Source organism: Vigna umbellata, chromosome 1 (assembly GCF_029865625.1).
Source record: "Vigna umbellata cultivar VRB3 chromosome 1, Vumbellata_1.0, whole genome shotgun sequence".
Lineage (NCBI taxonomy): Eukaryota > Viridiplantae > Streptophyta > Magnoliopsida > Fabales > Fabaceae > Vigna > Vigna umbellata.
Genome location: NC_142165.1, coordinates 31222262 through 31227226, shown reverse-complemented (window position 1 = coordinate 31227226; position 4965 = coordinate 31222262). Strand labels below are relative to the sequence as shown.

General features: G+C 37.3%; 1 pseudogene; it reads right to left on the bottom strand.

The window, feature by feature from the left end:
- Positions 1-2681: 2681 nt before the first annotated feature.
- On the bottom strand, positions 2682-4823 carry LOC124841321 (uncharacterized; annotated as a pseudogene).
- Positions 4824-4965: the final 142 nt, after the last annotated feature.

The window sequence follows — 4965 nt, the reverse complement described above, 5'->3', positions numbered from 1 at the left end:
CATTTTTCATAATTTAGTGATGAGGCTTGGGAAGGCTAGTGGTTTTGCAATCCCTCTAGTGGATTTGGAGATAACTATCTTGAAAATTTCCTCTGTAATGATGTCTGCCACATCCAATAGATAGCCTTGCATGATGTAGAAAATCAATTGTGCTTGCATGATGGTGAGGCTTGATACATGGGAATTTGGGATCACATTTGCAAAGAAAAATGTCATCTAAGTATGTGTTATTATTCTCATGCTAGCTTTTTAGATCTTTTGAGTTTCCTTGATCTTCCCAACTAAAAAAGTCTTCCCTAGTACACACAAGAGGGTAGTGAGCCTCTCAAGACTCACATCCTTCAAGATGCTTTGAAATTCCTTTCTCTCTTCCTCTGATGTGGCTCCACCAATTCCTAGTAATTCTCTTAGGTTAGAATTCGGCTTATGGGAAACCGAATTCTAAGTTTCTTTTTTTGTAATCTTATGTCAGAATTTTATGTTTGAATATTTTTTTAAAGACTTTTATTTTTTAAGCATTTATATATAGAAAAGCACCTAAATGATCTTTATCCTCATCAATTCAATGGCCTAATGTGTTTATTGGTGTACTAAACACCACTCATTACCATTAAACTCACTCACCCATCTAAAATAAGAAACATGAAACAATAATTTCAAAGTAAACTCATTTAGGAAGCTTAGAAAAACACTTTTTTTTGGAAATTAACTGCATCTTGTACAGTGGTCTAAAAATGATGGGTTTATAGTCATTTGAAAGGTATTTGAGTCTAGATTCCAACAAAACAAAAATCAACTCATTTGGAGATCGGTGGAGAAAGTTATGAGCAAAACAACCAACAACGGTCAGAGTTGGCAAGAATATATAAAGCGTTATGATGGAAGCATGCCTAGGCTTGAAACTCGCAGGTAGCAACTCCAAACAAGAAGCATTGATGGTGCAACAAAATGAATGAAGATGAGTGGTGTTTTGGTGTGTTCTTAATGGAAGGAGTGTGTGTAGAGACCTCTCAGCTTAGAAGGTCTTCCTACTATGGAAGGAAGCTAGAGGAAATGGTAGAGAAAGTGAAGAGAAAGAGTGACTCAAGAGCATTTAGGCTGGAAATAAATTCTGGAGCATTTCACTAAAGCTCAAAAGTGAGAAAATGCAAAGAGATGACTTTCTTATTTATAGGTAAAGATGAGCCATCCTTCTGGCCCAAATTCCCTCCCAAATTCAAATTAAAATCATCCAATAGGCACCCTTATACAGATCACGCAGCCCATGCTTCAAACCAGGTCAGAAACCACACATGTGAAAAACACTTCTCGTAGTGGTTGGGCTTGTCAGGTTTTTGGCTGGGCCACTTCTTCATTCCGAAAGGCAAATTCCTTCACACTTCTAATCTGGAAGCCAATCTTCCCAATCCGGAAGCTAACCAAAATTTTGTCTTTTCTTGATTCTTTTGCTTCCTTTGACTAGATGACTTCATTTCTGGTTGGTTCATGATCTCCTAGTTTTATTAGATCCTACAAAACACATATAAGCATATTAAAGAGAATCCCTCCAAGACTTAGAGAAAGAAAATCAAGAAAGAGCTTCTAAAAGTCCTTCTTCAACTTCCCTTTCTTAGCCTTAGCTTAAGTTGGTACTCCTTTGAATGGAATGCCCTAAATGGGTTTCCATCACGTTAACTTTAAGGAATTAACTACACCTACTCAAATGTCCAAAAATCACAAATTACCAGTCATTAGAAAACTTTTTGAGTCTAGTTTCTATTAAAAAAAGAATTGCATCATTTTAGGTCTGTGGAAAAATTTATGATTAAAATAGTCAGCAAAGGTCAAAGTTGACAACATGTTATCTTACTCAAATTGCAATTGGTGAGTTACGTTCCCGCAGTTGGTTACTATAGTACATGTTTTTGTACAAAATCAAGTTTTTTTTCGTGTAATCGTTTACATGGTCCTTGTAATCGATTACAAGGGACAAAATGACCTACACTTGTTTCAGGACATCACCTAACTTGGTCATTACACCAACATTGGGTCTTTCCTCCACCATGGACTGCCCAAACCTCTGTTTTCAAGGTCTACTCACACTTAAACACTAAAAAGAAGTCTCATCCGTTGAAGAAATATGAAAAAATTACCAAAAATCTCTTTGGCTACTTGTGTGGCCATAGCTAGCTCCTTCAGCATAAGTTTTTGTACAAAACCAGAATTATTTTCGTGTAATCGATTTCAAGGACCCTGTAAACGATTACACCAAAAAAATTCTGGTTTTGTACAAAAACTTGTGCTACAGGAGCCAATTGTGGGCACATAAGTAGTCAAAGAGATTTTTTGTAATTTTTTCATATTTTTTCAATGGATGAGACTTCTTTTTAGTGTGTAAGTGTGAGTAAAGCTTAAAAACTGAGGTTTGAGGAGAAAGTTAAGGGCAAAACAACAAGAAAATGTTAGAGCTGACAAGAATATATAAAACGTTAGCTTTAAGGAATTAACTGTACCTATGGTGGTTGGTGGTCTGTTTTGGGTCAATTTTTCAATTTTTTGACAGAAGACACAATAATTAACTTTAATAGAAGACGAAGTCATTGACATCAGTGAATGAAATATTTTCTTTAATTTTAACATAACTGTCTTGCATAACAAAGTCTGAAATACGGTTGGCATTATGAATACATTGAACATTAAAACTAGTAATTAACTAATAATTTTTCATAATGGGATGTGGACCCTCTAATGCCAGGATTTTGAGGACCATGATTTCTTGTGTGGCCAGGGGTTTGACAGTATGAGCAATTTCGTGGGTGTGCTCGTTCCCTGATGTCCATTTCAATCCTGAATCTGGATGATTTTGGTCGACCCTTTGCATTCCTTTTTGTGGCTGAATAAGGCCAAATTTTTGTGCCTTGGTATGGTGGTCAATATTCTTCATGTCGTAGCTCCCCAAACATATTATTATACACTTTCATGATGACATCCAACCTATAGTAGGGACTGATGTAAACGTTAAAGTCGTGATGAGCATGTTTGCAAGCTGCTAAGACATGTGAACATGGTAGATGAATCTTTTGAAACTTGCCACAATCACACCATCGTTCATCCAATCTGACAATAAATTTTCCTGCAGGTCATATTTGTCTTGGGTTTACCATCTCCTTGAATCTGAATCTTGTTGTATTTCTATCAAATTCAAAACCCTATGGGTGTTTGATTTTGAATCAGCATCCTGTAGGTAGGACCTTGTGGCATTTTCAGAATAGACATGACCAACACTTATCATTGCAATTATATGTTTCCCTCTTTCTGTGTAAAAGAAGTTGCTTCTTGTGTATGTGGCCAATACTGTGGAGGAGATTTGTAAATTTCTTCTCTTCTTCAAGACTGAGTTAATTGCTTCGGCTAGATTTGTTGTTAGGTGACCCCATCTTCTGCCTTCATCATACGCAAGTGTGAATTGTTGTCTTGGAATTTGATCAATCCAAGTTGCTGCTTCGGGATTATTTTCCCTAATGATGTTGTAGTAATAGTTACATCGCGGCTCAGTCATTGCGTATGCTGCAAAAATATTTAAGAAAATAGTAATGATTACGGATAATGAAGAATAATAAAGACGACATTTAATTGGTTAAAGATTTTTAAAAAGAAGTAGTTACCCATGTTGACAAGGTCCTTCTTCAAACTTGTATCCCTAAATCTTCGGGTGAAATTTTGTGCAATGTGTGGAATGCAATAAACATGCACACATTGTCCTTCTATCCACCCACTGGTTGGTCTGTTGAATGCTACACTAATGGAGTTGTGGCGATCCGAAATTAAGCACAAGTTTTGTTGAGGTGTGACATGTCTCCTAAGGTTTTTTAGAAAAAACAACCAAGTGTTTGTTGTTTCACCCTCAACTATAGCAAAAACAATGAGTATGTTGTTTCTCCCATCTTGTGCCACAGCCACCAAAAGAGCCCCCCTATATCTTCCGTATAGGAATGTTCCACCCACTTGCACCAACGGTTTGTAGTGTGAGAATCCATCAACATAAGGTTTGAAGGTATAGAAAAGTCTTTTGAAATATTGTTGGTTTTGACAGATCTCTTCGCCATCAGTAATTGGTTGTGTTTTCAATTTGTACACAAAGCCAGGAAGAAAAGTTTGCATGGCTTATAGTAGGCATGGTAATTTGTTGAACGATTCTTCCCAATTGCCATACACATGTTCAATTGCATGTTGTTTAGCCAACCAAGCCTTTTTGTAGGATGTAGTGTAGCCCATAGAGGTCTTGATGGAAGCAATAATTATTGCAATTGGTGTGGATGGGTCAGATTCCACTATCTCACGTATGTGATCGAAAATGATTCGTGATCCCAGCTTATTGTGATCTTGTGTGATGAGTTGTGTGGCACATGCGTGTGCACCATCAATTTTTCTTATTTCCCAAACTTGATCTCGTGTATGCAGGATGGTTGGACAGTTCCATGGACACTGTTATAGAGGAAGCTAGGTTTGGTGCTGTATCTAAATCAAGAGACTTAAAAGTAGATCACGGGTTAGTTACAGCGTTGGTTGAAAGTTGGAGGCCTAAGACACATACTTTTCATCTTCAAACTGGAGAATGCACAATTACCTTGCAAGATGTGTCACTACAATTGGGGCTTAGAGTTGATGGTCCTCTAGTAATTGGACCTACAATGTTTGATTGGGAAGATATATGTGATACGTTGTTAGGGATTACACCGATTAAGGGGGAGTCCCTTGTTGGATCTACGGTGAAGCTAAAGTGGTTGCGGGAAAATATGTTGCTTGTACATGACGACTCAAGTCTCGGCGAAATGCATGCCCATGCAAGGGCATATATATTAGGACTAATTAGAGGGGTTCTTATGCCTGATAAAACAGGTAATAAAGTACACTTAATGTACTTGAATTTCTTAAGTAATCTTCGCACAACTCGACGATATAGTTGGGGGTCTGCTTTGTTTAGCT